This window comes from Peromyscus eremicus, chromosome 8a (genome assembly GCF_949786415.1).
Source record: "Peromyscus eremicus chromosome 8a, PerEre_H2_v1, whole genome shotgun sequence".
Classification (NCBI taxonomy): domain Eukaryota; kingdom Metazoa; phylum Chordata; class Mammalia; order Rodentia; family Cricetidae; genus Peromyscus; species Peromyscus eremicus.
The window spans coordinates 32,105,772-32,114,566 of NC_081423.1; the positions used below are offsets into that span (position 1 = coordinate 32,105,772).

Consider the following 8,795-nt stretch of genomic DNA (forward strand, 5'->3'; position numbering starts at 1 on the left):
GAAAAGTTCACACAACAATCATTTTTCTAAATAGCTGAAGTTCCTCTTTACTCCCTGTGTGGTTATGTAGTCATTTGCAACGGGATTGGGTATGTTTGCTATTATGTGTGCTTGATTTTGCTTTCCCAAGCATCGTGGTTGCCATTTTGGAAAGATATGTTCTAAAGAATCGCGCATTGTAGAAGGCATCCTTAGACAAGCATCATTCCTTTAGCTATTCCATTCCCATCCACCCTATGGTAGTCACTTATCTCATTTGTTTCTGGCATATTCTTCAGACATTTCTTTCTTTCTTTCTTTCTTTCTTTCTTTCTTCTTCTTCTTCTTCTTCTTCTTCTTCTTCTTCTTCTTCTTCTTCTTCTTCTTCTTTTTGGTTTTTCGAGACAGGGTTTCTCTGTGTAGCTTTGCGCCGTTCCTGGAACTCACTCTGGTCTTTTGAAGCAATGATAGATAAACATGCATTTTTTTCCCCCACCACCACTCCTTTCTGGAAAAAAGGATAGCACACTGTAGATGCTTCTTTACATCCTTCTGTTCAGGAGCATACAAACGCCTTGCTTTGTTTTGTGTTTTGAGACAAAGTCCAAGTAAGTAGTAGCTCAGGCTGCCCTCAAATTGACTATGTAGCTGAAGATGGTTGAACTCCAGATCCTCCTGCGTCTACATCCTAAGCACCAGGATTACAGGTGTGCATTACCATGTGCAGCTAAAAATGCCTTTTAATTAAAAAATACAAACTAAATTACATTCAGGCATGGACAGCAGCAGAGCTAAACCATTGATTGTTTAATAATCATGATTATTATTATTTGTTTTAAAACATCAGCCAGCCGTTCATCAGACTTCTCTAAAGTGATCGGTGAGGGACACAGACTTCAGCTTCCCAGCCAGTTCACTAGCAATGGTAAGCACTATTCTAGGAGTAGAGTGACGTCACTTTGGAGATTTGGAACTTCTTGCACTAATGCTTGCAGGGTCTTTTGCAGATTTTTAGGGTCATTTCTTACCATCATTACTGGCATTGGAAAACTTTCCTAAAGAATCGTGGCTCTTCCATTAAAGAGACATGGAAGTGGACAAGTTTCTCTCCCTTGCCCTCCCTACACACATAATGCATGCCCTCTAGAGATTAAAAATGGGGCAGGGACAGGGACAGGGACACAAAATCAATGAGCTCAGACAAATAGGCTGAGAGGCTATAAGAGATCTTAAAGGACATGTTCCAAGACACAAGTGAGTCCGAGTTTTGGGAGAGTGGTCACTGCTATTTCCTCAGACGCAGAGTGAGGGTGTGGATCGTGCTGTGAGCCCAGATGTGACTCTCCAGGAATATGGCTCTAAGCTAAAAAGAGGATGAGTTGGCACAAGGAGAAAAGAGTAAAGCTCCCACTGGATCCGGAGGCAGAGAAGTGGGAAGAGTTAAACCCTGCATGTCATCTGGTAAGAGGAGGCAAAGCATCCCTGGATTGGTCACCTAAAGCCTTTGTTCACCTCAACCAGAGACTCAAGCTAGCCCAGAGGCTCCAAGTTCTGGTGGTGAGGAGATTCTGAGACACAGGCCCATCAGGAGCCCCTGCCTTACAAATCCTGGCTCCTCGGGTATTCGGGAATCAGTTTGGATGACAGGAAATCATTGTGAAATATTAAGCAATCTACGCTATTCTCAAATTTGCACAACACAGATCCATATTTAACATTTAATATATGCTAAACTGTGTCTCAACTCTATATAGCTTTGATGAGATTTATTTTTATTTAAAAAGGTCCTTCAGTGAAATTTTAAATTTTAATAACACTTTCAGCTTTGCATAAGATTAGCTTAAAAGTTGGTACCTGGGCTGGAGAGATGGCTCAGAGGTTAAGAGCACTGGCTACTCATCCAGAGGTTCTGAGTTCAATTCCCAGCAGCTACATGGTGGCTCACAACCATCTATAATGAGATTTGGTGCCCTCTTCTGGCCTGCAGGCAGAACACTATACACAACTAATTAAAAAGAAAAAAAGTTGGTGCTCACAAATTGCAATTTTTATTTAAAATTTTATTTTAATAATTTTTCATACAATTATTTCTTTTTTTTTTTTTTTTTTTTTTTTTTTTTTGGTTTTTCGAGACAGGGTTTCTCTGTGTAGCTTTGGAACCTCTCCTGGAACTCACTTGGTAGCCCAGGCTGGCCTCGAACTCACAGAGATCCGCCTGGCTCTGCCTCCCGAGTGCTGGGATTAAAGGCGTGCGCCACCACCGCCCGGCTTACAATTATTTCTGAAAGCATACATAAAAAAGATTTCTCTTTTGACATTTGAGTCCTCCTTCACATCTCCTCCCCTCTGAATTGTTAGTATCAATGAAGCCCAGATTAATGAACAGGATCTAGGAATCAGGGGAAGCAAAGTGGGAGCAAGAAGCGTCACGATTCCTCCTTCAAGAAGGAGGAGAGCTCACTGGGACGCGAGTTTCCGTAGTGTAGTGGTTATCACGTTCGCCTAACACGCGAAAGGTCCCCGGTTCGAAACCGGGCGGAAACAAGAGGGAAAAAGTTTTATTTTCATCTCCTATTTGCAATATACCTCAAGGACTTTCTGCTAGTGAATAAATTCTTCATCTATTTATCGTGGGAATGTATATATATGTATGTGTGTGTCCCGCTTTCATCTTTACTTCTTTTCCCAATCCGTTTTCAGTTTACTTAACACTACACCCCAGGTCTAAGTCTCAGGATGCAAGAGGTAAGTCTTTTGTCCTTAGACTTTGTTGTCCTCAAAGAACTAGAAGTCCTAGCAGATCCAGCGGGTCGGGAACGCAGTGAATCCACAAAGGAAGCACACTACAAGAGCGATGTTTGGAAAACGTGCGTTGCAAGTCCAGGCTGCGGAAGACGTTCACAGGAAAGGTTAGGAGCCGTGAAAACAACCACACCTACAGTGAATTGCGCCTCCCTTGGAGGAGCTTCTCCATCCAACAAGTAGGACAAAGTGTCCTCCCGGTTTACCGCGAGACCCTGAATCAGCCGTGGGGCAAAAGGAGAAAAGAAAGGCAAAGCACTCAATAGAGAAAGGGTTATTTTAAACAGTAAGATATTTTCTCTGTAGGAAATAGTAAAAATGAAATGTTTTTACATTCAAAACAAAGGGACAAATACTATAGAATTGTATCACTATAAATATACAAATTTATATTAGACGTTATCTCAAGATGGAGAAGAAAGGAATATAGAGCAATGATTTCCTAAGTACAGAATCTCTGTTTTGTGTGATGGAAAAGTCCCACAAATGGACAGTAGTATCAGGACATAATATGAATGTAATAAATCAATACAATTAATGCAATTAATGAATATCATAAATATAATTATTGAATGAATACTGCAAATGTAATTAATATTAGTGTAATTAATGAATATAATGAGTGTAATTAACTAATTAATTTTTAAAAAGAGAGAGAAAGGGACAAAAGGAGTCCTGCTACACATTCATGAGAAGTGCCGGGCAAGTAGAGATTGCTGGCCAGGGGACAGCGGTAGCTTCCCTGGATCTCCTGCTGTCTGCTCAGTTTCCGAAACTACCCTGGCTTCAGCCTCTTTGGCCACCCTTACCTGCAGCTGGGGACAGGCGGACAATTGGGGACAAAAAGGGCTCAGCCGCCACGAGGAAAAGGAACAGCGTGGCCAGCGTGACTGCTGGTCCCCTATCCACAGGTCTCGACAGAGGAGCGACTCAGTTGGATGCACCCCACAGCGCAGCCTGCTCCCACAACGTCTTCACACACCAACAGAACATGCTTACTCCTATACTAGGCAATTTGTCTCTCAGCGGTACTGTCAGACTTGAAAGTCACACAAAACATCCACCGAAGTAATCAACGCTGTCCTCTTTCGAGATCCCACACATCCGGAGTACAGGCACAGCCAGTACAGGTTCAAATCAGCCCAGTGGTGGCCAAACACCTCAGGCCACCTGCATTAATTAGTTCACCTTTACCCAAACCACACCAAGATGGTGCTCATTAAGTAGTTACGACTGCTCTGTCCCAGAATCTACAGATCAATAAATCCAAGATACTTAAAAAACCCATAGAGGTGAAGAGTGAAAAGATCCTAGACTCATTTTGAGAATTTTCTCGGAGTTCCTCTGCTTACATGATTTTTCCTTTTATTTCCTCCACGTTTTCACATAGCAGAGTTTTCGCTATTAGACTTAATTAGAGGTGTCTCTCCATGCTCCTACCCCAGGCTCTGGATTGCACGGATATTTTCAGCCCCACCCCACCCCCATCCCCTCCAGCTGACCTATTTGACCTATACTGGAACTCTGGGATCTCAGAATCCCATGACTCACCCCTTTATCAATCTTTGTTTGTTTTTCGAGACAGGGTTTCTCTGTGTAACAGTCCTGGCTGTTCTGGAACTCTCTTTGTAGACCAGGATTTCCTCGAACTCAGTGAAATCAACCTGCCTCTGCCTCCCAAGCCCTGGGATGAAAGGCGTTCATGGTCACCACCACCTGGCTTCCCTTTATCAGTCTTATCCAAGTGGATTCCACTGATGGCCCAGCTAAGAAAAGGCAGTTTCAATGTCCTTCGATGTGGATGCCTAACAGCACTTACAGATAGATGGCAATTTTGAACCAGATATTTTTTGAAAGACAACGCTAACTTGTCAGAACTTTACTGAAAGGACCAAGCAGATGCCATAACAAGCTGCTCAGTCTTCTCTCAGAGATCAGGCCTCAATTTCAGTTTCCTGAGACTTGAGCAAGCAGTTTCTGGGAGGGCTATGAACAAAAGACATAGTCCTTGAAGCAGCTCCCTTTCTGCACGTACTCTGACTGCTCAAAGTTCAGCCAGATGTTTACTCTCTGGGGCCCCTCACCAACTTAGAGTTATGTGCAGTACGTGCTTGGCCAGCCAGCCCCCATGGTGGCTCAAGGACAAAGCCTGGGACTTGTGCTGGACTGCCCCCAAAGTAATAAATTGTAACCACCAACCAGTAAATTCAAAGGTTACATACCCTCACCCAATTAAAAGAGAACAGAGATAAAAATAAACCAATCCGAGTTGCACCCGTGCAGAACTCCCCCAACCCCCCTGAAGGGCTTGTGGATTTTGCCTTTAAAAAGCTAGCCACACAAAGAAAAAGCAAGTTCCTCCTGGCCTCACGATTACGAGTGAGTGCTTTGGAATCGAGCTTCCCTGCCCGCGGCTTGTAAACAAACAGAAATAAACCATGCTGTTGCATTCTGAACCTAAGGTCTGTGGTGAAGTCTTTGGGGTCCCTATCTGGGCATAACATTTACAACCTTCTTAGACTCTCTTTTTCAGCAGAGCAAACACAGCTTTATTGATGAAAAGTAAATAAGGACTCCCAAGAGAGGGGCGGGCTTCCAGCAGAACAATACCCTTCCTCTCCTTTTAATCAACTAACAGCTGATCTTTGTAGCTGGCTGTAGTGGAGTGTGAGAACAATCTCAGTAGGAGGGAGGCAGAGGCAGGAGGGTCACTACAGATTCAAAGCCTCCCTGGATAACAGACTATCTTAAAACAAAAAACCTCTTGTTGGTGTTTAAATTGTAGCAGCTTATCGGCAGGCACTCCCTTACACTGTCCCTCTGTCTTTTTAGCCCTGGCAATCTGAAAGCACTCTTGCTGCCTGCCTTTTCTGGAATTTTCTCTGTCCTCTGTTGCAGGAGAATGTTTAAGAAGTTTGAGTTTTTGTTTGTTTTCATTAAAGTGTTAAAAAAGAAAGAAAGAAAGAAAGAAAGAAAGAAAGAAAGAAAGAAAGAAAGAAAAAACGATAAACCATTGTTGTAGGAATTTAGCAGAGTCACTGTGTCCGATGTAGATATTAGAATGAGCAGCCATTTTCTAGAAGTACTTTGACCTTGAAGAATCCTTGTGGAAAACAGTGATAGTTTTCCATGATTTGTAGAATTGTTTTTCAGAAAGGGTCATTGCAGCCATCCCATGACTTTGGTCTTTTATTATTATGTATTGCAAACGATACGTAATAAAGGACTAAGAGTCATGGGAGGATGTAAATTAGATTAGGTACCTTGGTATATGGAAATACTTGGTGTAACAATCAATAAATGTGCCATTGTGATACATACCTTTAATCCCAGCACTCCAGAGCAGAGACAGAAGGATTCCTGAGTTCCAGGCCAGCCTGATCCATTAAGCAAGTCCCAGGACAGCTAGGGCTACACAGCGAAAACCTGTTTCCAAATCCAAAACCAAAACAAACCAACAAAGCGTATCTATGTGTGTGCAGCTTCTTCACTCAGGATTACCCTAAAGAAACAGTTTAGGGGTTGGGGATTTAGCTCAGTGGTAGAGCGCTTGCAGGCAAGTGCAAGGCCCTGGGTTCCGTCCTTAGCTCCAGAAAAAAAAAAAAAAAAAAGAGAAGAAAGAAACCAATCAAATAAACAAACAAAAAAATCTACAACAAAAAAAGAAGCAGTTTAAAGGACCCAAATTCACATGGGAAATTCCATCTAACAACAACTTTAGGAGCTGATGAAGCAGAACTGTGCATGCGTGAGACTTTGGGTGTGATCCCCAAGGGCTGGAAAACACTACAAAAAATCTTTGCTACACATTTATAGGTTCGGTTGTCTATCCATACGCGCGCGCACACGCGCGCGCGTACACACACACACACACACACACAGAGTACACGGGTTTTTTTTTGTTTGTTTGCTCCTTTTTAAAGATGTATTTATTTTATGCATATGAATGAATGCTTGCCTACGTGTATGCAAGTGTACCGTACTCATGCAGTGACACTGAGGAGTCCAGAAGATGGCTGCAAGCCTCTCATGTAGGGGACAGGAACCGAACTCAGGTTCTCAGCCAGTGCTCTTACCCCCTAAGCCATCTCTCTCACCCCCATCTGTCTATGTTTAAGACCAGGTTTCATTCTGTTGTCTTGAACGCAAAGGCTTGTGTGATCGTTTTTTTGTTTTACTATGGGTTTTTATTTTGTCTTGTTTTCTCAAATAAACCTCAACGTTGTTTCTTTACAAAATCGTCTACATAAATTTTACCCCCACTTTTTTGTTTTTTTGAGACAAGGTTCTAGCTGTCCTGGAACTCACTCTGTAGACCAGGCTGGCCTCGAACTTAGAGATGAGCCTGCCTCTGCCTCCCGAGTGCTGGGATTAAAGGAGTGTGTCACCAATGCCCGGCTGTACATAGGTTTTTAATCAACACATGAAAGTCATCATTTCCTCTTTTGCTTATTGTTACATTTTTCGATTCAAAAATTTAGAATGGAGGCAGGCGTGGCTGCCCACATTTTAATTCCAGCACTTGAGAGGCAGAGGCAGGAGGATCTTTCTACACAATGAGTTCCAGAACAATACAGAAAGACCCTGTCTCAAAAAGAAAAAGAAAGCCGGGCGGTGGTGGCGCACGCCTTTAATCCCAGCACTCGGGAGGCAGAGGCAGGCGGGTCTCTGTGAGTTCGAGGCCAGCCTGGGCTACCAAGTGAGTTCTAGGAGAGGCGCAAAGCTACACAGAGAAACCCTGTCTCGAAAAACCAAAAAAAAAAAAAAAAAAAAAAGAGGAAGAAGGGGAGGAGGAGGAGGAGAAAAATGATGATATAGATTGAAATTAGAACATGAATCACTCAGCTTCAACAAGTTTTACTCTACCAATATTCATACTCTTTTGTCTCCACCTCCATCTCACTCTCATGGGCCACCCTCCCATAGTCATTTATTGGCCATCTCCTTCTGACTGGCTCATCAATTCCTTTCTAGCCTTTTGAGTTTAGAGATTAATATGGATAGCTTCAGATTCCAGGTGTTGAGCCCTTACTATGGATTTAGCATGGTTCTAGGTGCTAAACATTGATTTATTGGCCCTTGCAATAAACCTGTGGTATCCCACTATTTAGTTCTTCCCTTTCTATGGCAGTGATGGAAACACTGCCATTCAGGACAGAGTCTCGGCTTCTCTGAAGTTCACTTTCTGATAGGCTATTTAAATGAGCGAACAGATGTAGAAATAATGTCAGAGAGTGATATGACCATAGCCATCTGACAGGATGGGAGTAAACAGAGTGTTAGAGAGTGCTCAGGGAAAGACAGATCAAAAAAAAGTGACAAGTAGCTGAGTCAGGAAAGGGAGGAGTCAGCCATCATCCAAAGATCTAGGGGAAGAGGCTTCCATGAGAAGAAACAGAGGAAGTTCGAAGCTCTGAAGAAGCAGATGGATGGTTTAAAGGCAGGTGTTGCCTGTGGAGGGAGTTGGGAGAGGAAAGGTCCTACCTATACTTCTAAGGATCTGAATTCTGAATTCTGATTTCATCTATACCCGTTGTTTATGCTTTATGCTTGTATAGAAAGTGTGCGGGAGACATGGATTCTGCTGCCTCAAACGGATTCCCAGGCTAGTGAGCACACAGCATCAGCACAGGATTTGTAAAGATGCATGGATGCATATCTATCTTTATCTAGGGGATTACAGAGAAACAACACCCAGGAGCATTCTTTCTAAGCATACGGACTAGTGGATGGGTAAACCGCGCTGGTTACCGGCCGAAAAGTCACGGGCTATGGCTAGGACTACCAGAGTTATAAAGAGCTTTATTAGAAAGAAGGGATAGGAGGGAGGAGCCAGGCCTAGCCGGGGAGGGAAGCAGGGAGCAGAGCAGAGAGCAGAGAGGAAACAGAAAGAAGAGGGTGGGGGTCCGCCTCCCGGCTTTTTAAGGCGGGGATTGCGTGACCATGCCGGGTTCGCTGATAAGGTAAAATGCAAGACTCCAGGCCCCGAGCTGCACATGTGCAGAATTCTAACA

The 8,795-nt window shown here is 43.3% G+C and overlaps 1 non-coding gene across 1 annotated transcript; it reads left to right on the plus strand.

Annotated features, from left to right (window-relative positions):
- Positions 1 to 2,450: 2,450 nt before the first annotated feature.
- Positions 2,451 to 2,523, plus strand: Trnav-aac (transfer RNA valine (anticodon AAC)). The gene has a single exon. It is a non-coding gene; the product is annotated as a tRNA-Val (tRNA).
- The last annotated feature ends 6,272 nt before the right edge of the window (positions 2,524 to 8,795 follow it).